This window comes from Erpetoichthys calabaricus, chromosome 17 (genome assembly GCF_900747795.2).
Source record: "Erpetoichthys calabaricus chromosome 17, fErpCal1.3, whole genome shotgun sequence".
Taxonomy (NCBI): domain Eukaryota; kingdom Metazoa; phylum Chordata; class Cladistia; order Polypteriformes; family Polypteridae; genus Erpetoichthys; species Erpetoichthys calabaricus.
The window spans coordinates 15,307,663-15,320,537 of record NC_041410.2 but is presented as its reverse complement, the minus strand read 5'-3'; the positions used below and the strand labels follow the sequence as shown (position 1 = coordinate 15,320,537).

Genomic DNA, 12,875 nt, shown 5'->3' with positions numbered 1-12,875 from the left:
ATCAAACAACAGACCAGTATGCCATCTGTGAAAATCCTGGCTTGCTGACATGCACCCTGGGTCTTTGATCTTGCAGTTGATTTCTTTTTTCAAGTACAGAAGTATATCAATAAAACAATCACTGGACAATATGCCTTGCTAGTCTGCATGTCGTGTCTTTTTAAAATTAGCTTTATTTTCAAAGCACATGTTTCAAACAAAAAAGTTATTTATATATTTTCATTCCAGTTGCACCCTTTGATCCTGGTATACTTTGAGATAAGATGAATGAAAGGAGTGAAATTTTTCCTGCTTCTAATCTGAGATTAGAAGCACACTTTTTTTAAATGACACCTGGACAGATGTGAGGCAGACTTTTATGATTCTATTAATATTCCCCGGGCTCCCTAATGAGATTATAAAACTGGTGAGAGAGGACCCATTTGGGAACAGGGATGTCAGTAGTTCATTGCAACAGGATGATGGGGCTGTAAGGTACCATAGAGGAAAGTGCCCTGACTATGAGAAACTATTTGGTCATGCCAGTTGTAATGAGTCAAAAAACACTGAGAGTTGGGGACCATCCCCATATAATGTCCAAAGGACAAAAGAAAAAAACGAGCAGTCAAAAATGATGGATCAAATACTTATTACGGCAGATCAAAGTGTTTTACAACAAATGGCGTTTTGTACAGTGAGAAAATTGTGGACGGAAATGAGTTGGCAGGAGACAACGTTGAAACGGGCAGACGGATACAACATCATCAAAAGTAACCGGAAGTGATGTGATGGAGGAAGTGATGTCATCTCTGGAGACCGGAAGTATCGTCATTGGATGGAGCCGGAAGCGATGTCATCAAAGGATGTGACGTTTTGGCGGCCATCTTGGAATCCGGAAGTGAGGTAAGGACATTATTTTTCTTCTTTTGGTCTGATGAAAGAGAGAGATAGATGCACTAGTACTGCAAATCAACCCCTTGTCTCGCGATATTTCACTCAGTCTCGGGCTTGTTGCTGCCTCCTAAGCGCTTGTGTGTTACATAGTATAACCAGGCTGTCATCACTGAGGGACATTGTGTCCCTTAATTATGGAAGCTAGAAAGGTAATCCATGGATAAAAAGGCAGTGCAACAGTAGTGGTTAGTAGTGCAGGAGACACTCAGCTTGACAGGTCATAACAAAAAGGCACATCACATTGTGTGTGGCACCCTGTCATTTTTAACAATGGTCAGGGTAACTGTGGGTTTGGGGTACTAGACTTCAATACTGCAGGTTAGACATGTGGCTTAAAAGTTCATCTCAGGAAAAGTGATTGTGGTGTCAGGAGAAGAAGGTGAAATAGTAGAAGGAAATTAACTCAACTGAAAGGAGACAGAGAGAGACTTGGCATCAGTAATAAAAGCAAGAGGTAAAGGGAACATTACAGTGTTGTATTTTTAGGCGAGTGAGTGCCCTTGACTTCCACATATTAGACGGGGTATAAAGACTTGTTTAGGAAGGCCCCAGATAGGAAGAGGCATTGCTTTTCTTGTCTTTCTTCGAATACCGATTTATTTGGCATTGTTTATGAGTTCAGGGATGGCTTTTGAAAACTCTCATTCTCCAAATGCCTTGTTGCTTTGGAGTCAACAAAAACTGTATTTTATACTATTTGCATTATTATATGCTTCAGTATGCTGAGCACATTATCAAGCATAAAACTTAATGAATAAAATACTGCATGAAATACTGAATTAAAGTACAAAGCTGTTATAAAAAGAGTGTAGAAAACAAAAAAATGATATGTAAAATATAATGAGCTTAAAGATAAGTTCAGATTAAAGGGGCATGTTGAAAACATATATTTCATATTGCCTGCACATTAATGTAAGCATGAAAAATGGATAAACTAAGGCGTTCAACAATATTAAATGAAAATTCTCTGCACTTGTCTTACTATTTCATTTGCTGCCTGTAAAACACCAAAGAAGTAAATTACAGATTAAAATAAGTTATTATAAATGGAGGAAAACACCACAAACAAATAAATAAATATATAAACTCACCACATATATAAAGTGAGTTGCTGCCCTCTACTGAACATTACTGTTTGGCACAAATGAACTTTGACAACACAGTCAGACGTAGTAAATCATGCCTAGTTTTAAGTACCAATAACATATATTTAGTAGGAGAAGAAACACAGCTATTTTGTTTGTTTTGCTGTTTGTAAGTTACCAACAGTTTTTCAGGTAAAAGGTGTGTGTCTTTTTGCTTAATGTATTTAGTCACATTTGATGAAGTGTTGTCTCTAAAATGGCCTGGTATGGGTAAATATTGGACAGTGTCCCATCATGCACAGTGCAGGGCTATCTTAGTGTATGATCACAATGAGCACTGGCTAGGGGCACCAGGAGCACAGGGGCCCACGATGTTTCTGCTGCCTATGTATGTTTCGGTTTTGCTACCAAAACAGGACCCCCCCAGTGCACTACTTTGCCTGGGGCCTATGATGCTCTTATGACGGCCCTGGCACTGTGACAGAATGGTTTCCTACCCAGGTGTGATTTGAACCCATCCATTGCTGCAGAGATAGGTTCTGGCTCCCAAATTACTAAATAACTATACTAAATGAATATGGAAAATGCATGGATAAGTCAGCACTTAAATGTAGTATGTGTTGAATGTGCCCTGTGGTAAGAGTGAAGCAAACAAAGACCATTCCATTCTATCAAGCAAGTCTGAATGAACTAATCTACATTTGGTCTCTTTCTTGAACCCAATGCTGAAGACAGGGTCTAACTTCTCATAATTCTTGCAATTGATTGATCAGGATAAGTAACATTTTTGCATGAAAATTCTGTTGGGGCCAAAGCAGCATTTTCTAATATATGTCCAGATGTCTTCAATGTAAACATTAACTTACCTAACTAATAATATCTTTCACTCTTTTTGCTAGTGACCAGGAAAACATGCAAGTTCAAGTGCTTTTCATGTCACAAAAATGAATAAAACAATGGGATTCTGGCATCTGGTCTGTCTCAACTGGTATCAGACCATTGTGATAATCTCTGACATTGTCATTATCTGACTAAATACAGCCATACAGATTTAAAAGTTAAGTCCAGTGAGAGCCTTGCAAGCACCTGCGACTCAGGGATATTTCTTAGCTATGAAATGCCTGAACTGAAACTGCAACACCTCAACTTTAAAATTAAATTTGAGGTGAAAAAGAACAAGGCACAATAACATGGAAAGAACATGCAGACTGCACACCCTGTAGCAGTGCTAACTACCATGCAGCCAGGAGTTTAATGGTCAGAACAAGGCCAGCAAGCAATTGAAAAAATGATTATCTACATATATGTCTGTTGTTTCCACACCAGGATTCTGTGCTTCTTTGAATCAAGAGGATCATGCCACTGGCTTATTTTCCACAAGGTGGAAGGGACACATGTAGGCTTCACTGGCGGATTTTTCAAATTTAGTATGGACCTCCTTAGGAGTGGGAGAAAATCACGATGCACTGTAATGTCTTGTGAGTGATGCATTCAATATTGATCTCCTTTCTTTTTTTTTCAGATTACTGTAGCTACTTTTAAGGGAGACTTTTTAAACCTCTTTACTGGCATACGCTGCATGACCTCTAATGGGAAATGTCTGAAAGAGATGTACAAACATACAATTAAAACAACAACAAAAACATCAGGTGGTCCTTATTTTACTATAGGCGGTTCAGCCCTGTAATGGTCTAGCACACTGTTGAGGGCCGTTTCCTTCCTTTCTTGTGTGTAATGCTGCTAAGATAGACTCAAGCCACCTGTGACCATGAACTGGATCATGTAGGTCTGAGAGTATTATTTAGTAAGATGGATAGATTAAATGGTGTGCCCATGAGTGAATGTATCCTGCAATGGAGAGGCATTCTGCTCAGACTTGTTTCCTGTCTTGTGCCTGATGTTGCAGTAGTTTCACTCTTCACAGCCATACACTTTGATAAAGTGGCTTTAATAAATCAAAGAACAATGGATGAGTATCGGAATGCATGCCTGAGTGTGCCCTGTAATGGACTGACACCTTGCCTAAGTTAGGTTCCTGCTGTGAATCTGATGCTCCCAGATTATGCTCCAGCTCCCTGTGACAATAAAAACTTTTTTATGCACGCAGGGAAAACTCGGGAGTTGGTGGCAAGATTGGCACTCCAGCCACTGTAAAAAAAACTCACACTGTTCAGTGTGGTGCTGAGGTATCACCCGTTGCATGGCTGCACTCGGATCTCAATCCGGGTGGTTCACCATTTGGTGGGTGCGGCAATGCTCTGTAATCGGTGCATGCTCCCACCTCCACAGTAAATAGATAGAAAAAAATAAATGAAAGTGCATGTGTGTTTGCTTTGTAATAGATTGATCTCCTGTCCATTTGCTTTACCTCCTTATGCAAACTGCATCCAATACAGGTTTTACATTCTGCAACATTAAACTGGAAATAAGAATATTCATAAAATGAAAAGAAGGATACTTTTTTTGTGCTATGGGGAAAGATCAATGGACAAACTTCACACAAAGTGATCGGGAGAAGAATCAGACATATGTACCTTGGAGCTGTGAAGCAGATGTTTAACAACAGTGTTTCCCTGATTAAAAAGGTCCAATCCAACTATTCACTTTATCATGCTTACAGTGTAGCAGCATGACAGAGTGTATCCTTGATTTAACTTTAAAGAAATGTACCAAAAAAAAGGATGAGACTCAAGTCCATCACTGGGCACACCCTCCCATACACACACACACACACACACAGTCACTAGTCCTTCTAATTACATAATATAACATTTGTAATAAGGAGCGCTATATAGCGCCCGACCCGGCACAGAACGACACAGAGGCACGTATAAACTCAATGGACTTTATTTTCTTCTCACCCATGGGCGCACGTCTTCCCCGTGACCCACAGGTAATACACAGTCCCAAAACACAAGTTCAACACAAAGCAACACACTCTTTCTCTCCCACCACTCCTCTACAAGCTTAGTCCTCCTTCCTCCCAACTCTGGCTCCCCGAGTGATGGTGGCTGGCCCTTTTTATATCCCACCCGGAAGCATTCCAGGTGCTTGGCCACCTGGTCCTAATTGCCCTTCCGGGTGGGGCTGAAGATATGACCAGCCAGGCTGCTGACTCCATGCTGCTCCCCCTGGTGGCCATCCGAGCCCCCAACCAGGCTGTGGAGGACTCCATCTCCCATGGAGCCCTGCGCCAGGTTGGGGAATCATCGTCCACCAGGGAGGCTGCCACCAAGCGTCCCGGGGGAGGTATTGAGCTGCCCATGGTGGCTCCCCCGGAACAGATGCAGCAGGGGCGTCCCTGCCGGGCATGGGACCCGGCTGTCCTTCACACATTATTAAGACCTCTTAACTCAGAAGTGAATGGTTTGGGGATGCTGGAGCCTATTTTGGAAGTGTTAAGGCAACACCCAACACTTGGAAAGTTGCAAGTACATAACTGGGCCAATTCACATTCATAAACACACACATTCACTGTCAATCACCTTTCTAAAAACATGATATAACATTCTCAAACCCATTTAATCCAACACCACTACAGCCTATTCTGGTAACACTGGGATCAATAACTTAAGAATATCAGAAATCTGACAAATGAGCTGGGACCATTCAGTCCATCGGGCTCTTTTGGTTAGGTAATAGCTAAGCCGTTCCAGTATCTCATCCAGATATTTCTTAACCTCTTTGGCATTAAACTTGAGCCTCTTTCAGGAATTCTATGTAAAAATGTTTAACCCCGAATGTCTCTTGGGATATAACTGCTATTGTCCAATGTATAGTGTTAAGCCTGAATAACACTCGGGAGAGTATTCTACTGCTATCTAGTGGATAAAATAACATCACACTGTAAAAAACATCATAAATACTGGCTATGTGCTTTGCCATTCTTAAGGTAACTCATTTATATTCATGAGTGGGACAGAACCTTCATCCGAAAAACAATGGCATGTAATCAAGAACCTGTAAAGACAGTTTTAGAGCAAACTGATAACTGTACCATTTGTTGAATCATTAGATAGTTACGATAATGTAAGCTGGTCATCAGACGTTGACACGGATAGTGAAAATGATGCAAACTGCACTATACATCCGAACCGCTGTGATATGCCTCGTGAATTCAGTTGTATGAGAATTGCACAACAAAAAGACAAAAAGCTTACTATCAAAAGTGACAAGAAACACATTTTCATCCTACAGTAAACACTGTTCACAATGTAGCAACTGAAAATGTTTGTTTCAGAAAAGTCAGTAAGCCTTGAGCTGTGGTAACCTTCAATAACACAAGGGCTGGCAGAACATTAGGATCAGGCACTGACATTCTATACGCTGATGTGCAAGTTGCAGAAAAATATTATAAAAAGAGTGCGCAAAGGAACACGCTTCTACTGTCCAAACCTTTAGCATCAGTTTGTGTGTTGGTCAGTGTTTCAAAACAAATAACACACAGCAGGTGAATTAAATATGCATTTTTAGAGCAATGGGCACTTGACATACCTTTCTTACTCTTTTTCTGTTGGCGTTTTGGTATTTACATGTTTCCAATATACATTTTTTTTGTTGTAATTCAATGTTTTTCGCTGGTTTTTCCTGGGGTAAACATAACACTAAGGAGAGTACAGGCTGTCAACTCCAGGTCTAAATAGTTTGTTTCAGATTCCCACAATTCTTTACTTAAAGAAGTGCTGCCTGGCTTCTGTCCTAAATGCACTTCTACTTACTTTCCACCGATGTCCTCCAATCAGGGCCCTTATAAACGCATGGGCACGCTAGGCAGTTGCCCAGGGGATTCACCAGTATAGGGACCCACGTTTTTTATGATGACTATGTATGTTTCTGTTTGGTTATCAAAACAGGGGCCCCAGTGCTCTACTTTGCCCCGGGAGTCTATGATGCTGTTAAGACGGCCCTGCCTCCAATGCCTGATTTACTGTTTAGTAAAAAGAACTCAGCTGGATTTACTTTATTAATGCTTTTGAGAATTTTGAAGACACGAATTAGGTCCCCACACCGTGTCCCTCTGTCCGGGACTTAAACAGGTTTCATTCTCTGTGTCTTTCAGAGATGGACATGGTTGCTCTCCTCTGCACAGATTCCAGTGCTGCCATGTCCCAAGACACAAGTCGACCCTGAACAAGGCACGAGTTCATTTAAGGTCACTGATCCTTTTAAAGACATAACTTTTCTCGAATCAGTTTAACACAGCAGCGTTAAAGCCTATTTTAGCAGCATCAGACTCGTGACAGGAGTCAGTCATGGACGGGGTGCCAGTTCATTATACGGCCCACTCACGTCGCGCACACGGGGCCCAGTATATAATCACTGCCTATCTGAATGATTGTGGGCAGAGCGTGCAATCTCCACTCCGCACAAGCAGAATTCGAATCCGACTTTTGATCTGCGGTCCACAATGATGCAGAGCCAACCGCGGCGCAACGTAGCTGAAATAAAATACTATGCATTTGTTGTGCACCTTTTGCTGCATTCAAAATTCGTCCAGCTTCCGTCTACAGACGACTCTAAATCTGCGAAGCCATGCACCGTGAAATGCACGACTCCCTACTGGAAACGAAAACGGAAAAAGACAGAGTGTTTTGTACTTACCGTCCCATTCCCGCGAGCCACAAGATGGCGCCGCCGCAACAAGAAAAACACACACACAAATCGCGCGCTCAGGTTCTCTTTGGCGGGCGCGCGAGGCGCGTGACATGGGGCGCGCGCACAAAGTGGCGCGCATCCGGTGAACATCCGCTCTCGGTCAGTTTGTAAAGAGCCGACACAGAGGCTGGTAACAGTGTTTTGATATTTTTATTAATTATAATGTAAACACCCTGCTAATGCAAGAAAGGTGTGAGTTATAAAATATGGGTCAGTTAATCATTCATTCGATAGTGCAGTATGCTGTGTCAACTCCTTAATGTGTGAATTTCCCCTTGGGATTAATAAAGTATCTATCTATCTATCTATCTATCTATCTATCTATCTATCTATCTATCTATCTATCTATCTATCTATCTATCTATCTAATGATAGTCTGCATAATGATGGACAGGATTTTTGCAGAACTTCTTGGTGTATTAGGTAGCCACGGTTTCTTTCTAAGCTGAGGGACATTTCTTGTTATATTCTACAACTTTCATGCATCCAGGGCCGTCTCTTAACACATGGCCATGCTGGGCAGTTGCCCAGGGGCCCCATGAGCATAGGGGTCCCTTGCTAATCTATGTACTGTATGTTGTGACTTGCTGTCAATTAATAAATACTATACTATACTATAAATATTTGTTATTGTGTTACAAGTGCACATTGGCATTCGTCTCTTATTTAGTATCATAGTCACCTCTGCAACCTCATGTGCATTTACAGTTAGGTCCATAAATATTTGGACAGAGACAACTTTTTTCTAATTTTGGTTCTGTACATTACCACAATGAATTTTAAATGAAACAACTCCGATGCAGTTGAAGTGCAGACTTTCAGCTTTAATTCAGTGGGGTGAACAAAACAATTGTATAAAAATGTGAGGCAACTAAAGCATTTTTAACACAATCCCTTCATTTCAGGGGCTCAAAAGTATTTGGACAATTGACTCTTTGGCTATTTCATGGGCAGGTGTGGGCAAGTCCGTCGTTATGTCCTTAACAATTAAGCAGATAAAAGGCCTGGAGTTGATTTGAGGTGTGGTGCTTGCATGTGGAAGATTTTGCTGTGAACAGACAACATGCGGTCAAAGGAGTTCTCCATGCAGGTGAAAGAAGCCATCCTTAAGCTGCGAAAACAGAAAAAACCCATCCGAGAAATTGCTACAATATTACGAGTGGCAAAATCTACAGTTTGGTACATCCTGAGAAAGAAAGCAAGCACTGGTGAACTCAGCAACGCAAAAAGACCTGGACGTCCATGGGAGACAACAGTGGTGGATGATCGCAGAATCATTTCCATGGTGAAGAGAAACCCCTTCACAACAGCCAAACAAGTGAACAACACTCTCCAGGGGGTAGGCGTATCGATATCCAAGTCTACCATAAAGAGAAGACATCAGCTAGGGAACCTACAGTATGTCCCGAATGTTTTCTGGTAGAGAGTTCCAGAGACAAGGAGCAGTCAACTAAATGCCTGGGAACCTATGGTGATCAGGCTTGCAGTGGGGATGATGAGAAGACCAGATATGGAGGACCTAAGCGTGCAATTGGGAGTATAAACATGTACAAGGTCAGAGAGGTATAATGGAGCAAGGTTAATGAGTGCTTTGAAGGTAAGTAAAAGAATTTTAAAATCAATGAGGAATTTTACTGGAAGCAAATGAAGCTGTTTAAGAGATGGAGTAATGTGTTGCATGAAAGAAGTCTGAGTTATATAACGGGCAGCTGAGTTCTGAACAAGCTCGAGTTTATGGAGAAGCTTATGTGGGAGACCAAAGAGAAGAGAATTACAATAATTAATGTGGGAAGTGACCAATGTGTGAGTAGAGATAGTGGTGCTATTTAGTGAGAGAGAGGGTTACAGGCGTGCAATGCTATAGAGATGAAAACAAAAATATGACTGTATAATATTATTGATATGGCATTCAAAAGACAGGGTACTATCAAAGATAACCCCCAAACTCTTAACCTGAGGGGAGGAAGAGACTGAGGTACCATAAATGTTAACTGAGAAACTATTAGATTTCAATAAAGTAGACATGGCGCTAACGAGGAGAACCTCATTGATTTTATTTCAAGTAAACAACCATTGAGGTAGGAAGAAGGAAGGACAGAGTTGGGCTTTGTAGATACTGTATATAGATCTGAGAATTGTCTGCATAGCAATGAAAAATATCTTAAAAATTCCATCTAAAGGGAGTAGATATATTAAAAATAGTAAGGGCCCAAACACTAATCCCTGGAGAATAGCACTAGTAACTGGGAGGGATTGTGATTGAGAGTTTTTTAGTGGAATAAACTGAGTACGATTAGAGAGGTATGAAGTTAACCAAATAAGGGGTTATCAGTAATGCTGATGGCAGCTAATCGATTCAACAAAATAGTATGTGATACAGTATCAAAGGCTGCACTCAGATCGAGTAGGACAAGGATTGGTAAAAGCCCAGCATCAGAAGCCTTCATTAGGTCATTTATCAAGCCTGTTCCCATAATATGGAAGCCAGATTGAAACATCTCAGACAGGTTGTTTTCTATGAGATGAGCATTAACCTGTGTTGCAACTACTTTTTCAATAATTTTTTAAATGAATGGTAGATTTGATAAAGGGATGATGGTTATTGAAGTTATTAAAACTTAAGTTATTAAGAAAACCTTCTTATACAGAAGACACACACAAAATTTTTCATCAATGTGGACTAAAGTTGCTTCTGGGGTCCATCTGTGATTGCGGGCCCTGAAGCTTAAGCTTTATTACGTTAATTGTAGATCCACCCCGACTGCATACTGGAATAGACTATGATATTGTAGCGCTTGCACAGAGCACCAATTTGGACTCTTTACTTTTATATGGCTCTTTTAGGTGGCTTCTCATCCTTAAAAGGACAGTTCACCTTTGCCTTACTAGATGGAATTCTGCTTGCAGAACTTTAGGCTTGTCGTTACAATTGGTATCCCTGCGGCTGGCTCTGAAGCTGCTTATTTGCATGATGGAATGTCAGCTCATATTATGGGGGACTTATCCTTGGTTGATGCAACTCATCAGTGCCGTTTCATAGCCTTCTCTTCAAAGTCACTGTTCCCTGTGACCCCATTCAACACCTTGAAATGGTGCACAACTCTTCAAAATGAATAGAGTGGTCTCAGTTTCTGTTGTGGTCATGAATAAACGTGAGCATGTCAGTTCCATAGGTGGCTACAAAACTTGCTCCACCATGTTTCACTGATGAAAGTTGGATAGCTCAATTCACTACATTTTGCTGTTTGCCTTGCACCTTCATTTTGCCTTCTCTCTGGCAGAGGTTTATCTTTGTTTTAGCTGTCTTTAACACTTTATTCTATAAGCGTATTCACCCCTGTATTTTTTTAGTAAATTTAAATCTGCCCATTTGGTTTTTGGTGTTAGTGAGTGGTATGCATATTTATAATACTGTGGTAAAATCTTGTGCAGTGAAGACTGTGACTAAAAATCTCTAGAAGAATCATGTAATGTGATAGGGAGAATCTAGCCCCAGGAACAATTTGGGGCATGTCATTTGTGGTTTTCAGCACACTGACAATTAGATGTTTACAAAAGTGAGTTCAATAAACAATGTAGTTAAACTAGACACCCTATTAAAGAGTCGTAATGTCTGACAACAAAAATAGTTATAAAATATATTTTTTACCTGACCCAAGATATTATTTTCCTTGAGATATTTATATGTGAAAAGAAGTTTGGTTTACTATCTTTCTCAGCCTAAAATCAACCTTGTATAGTGTCTGCTTTTTTTAGTACAAATGAAACACTTTTGTATGTATCTAAATGCTATGTGGAGTTTTCATATTCTCCCACTGTTTAAAGATCCATCCATCCATTATCCAACCCGCTATATCCTAACTACAGGGTCACGGGGGTCTGCTGGAGCCAATCCCAGCCAACACAGGGCGCAAGGCAGGAAACAAACCCAGGGCAGGGCGCCAGCCCAACCGCAGGGTGCATACACACAGACACACACACACCAAGCACACACTAGGGACAATTTGGAATCTCCAATCCACCTAACCTGCATGTCTTTGGACTGTAGGAGGAAACCGGAGCACCCGGGGGAAACCCACACAAACACGGGGAGAACATGCAAACTCCAATCAGGGAGGACCTGGGAAGTTAACCCAGGTCTCCTAACTGAGAGGCAGCAGTGCTACCCAATGCGCCACCGTGCCGCCCCTGTCTAAAGATATGGAGGTTTTATGATTTGGTGAAACTAATTTGGTGTGTGGTGTGTGATTGTGTGTGTGTGTTCACCCTGCGATAGTCTGGCACTCTGTCCAGGGTTTGCTCCTGCCTTGTACCGTATGCTAGTTGAGATAGGTTCCAGACCCAGAATGACCCTGGTCTGGATAAATTAGTGTAAGAGAAGGACAAGACAACGATAAAGAGTTGGGGCACCAGTCTGGTAACTCCTTACAATTGAAGGTTTTTTCAAAACAAAAGTACGAAATGAATTGCACAAATATCTTATCAGATGCGAGTTCAAACTGAACTAACAAAGATGGTGGAGCTTCTGGTTTTTAGTCCTTCCAGCAGGAAGAGGTGGATCCAGGTGGACAGACTCCAGTAATGTCGTGTTATAGCTGTCAATCATTCAGTCTGCAGAGGGAGAAAGAGAAAAGGCATTAGGACACAGCGCCAACCCCTTGAGTGGTGTTAGGCCTTTAAGCTGTTCCCTCTGTGCATGTGTGGGTTAGAAAATGACATGACATGACTTTAAAATGAGCTCAACAAGAACATAGAGATAAACTTGGAAATTTGTTAAATGGTAACATTTTGCACAAACATTACAAAGTTTTTCTTCACCCGAAGAACCACAGACACGTGGATTAAGTTACCAAGTAGTGTGGTGGAAAATTGGCCTTTAGAAAAAACTTGATGTTATTTTAGAGAAATTTGGTAGATAAGAGTGAGCTTTGTTACCCTGAATGGTCCTGTTCTTGTCACAATTTTTGTAATGTTCTAAAGTTGTAGCCAGAGGTGAATGCTGCCTTGCTCTAGATGCTGTATTGCTGGCATTTACCTTTCTTATTTAGTCATATTGTAATGAAAAAAAAATGTTGTAAGTGATATGTGTTGTGGTCTAGGAGTCCCAAGTACTAAAGAGTTCCAAAGCATGTAGTCCCAAAAATGCCTACTAGAGGGAGAAACCATCAAACCTGGCTAGTAACAAAGGCAAACAAGAATCTC

The 12,875-nt window shown here is 41.1% G+C and overlaps 1 long non-coding RNA gene across 1 annotated transcript; it reads right to left on the bottom strand.

The window, feature by feature from the left end:
* Window positions 1–611: 611 nt before the first annotated feature.
* On the bottom strand, window positions 612–7,695 carry LOC127526171 (uncharacterized). Its single transcript, XR_007933795.1, has 2 exons — window positions 7,620–7,695; window positions 612–910 (listed from the first exon to the last, which is right to left on the bottom strand). It is a non-coding gene; the product is annotated as an uncharacterized LOC127526171 (long non-coding RNA).
* Between the last annotated feature and the right edge of the window lie 5,180 nt (window positions 7,696–12,875).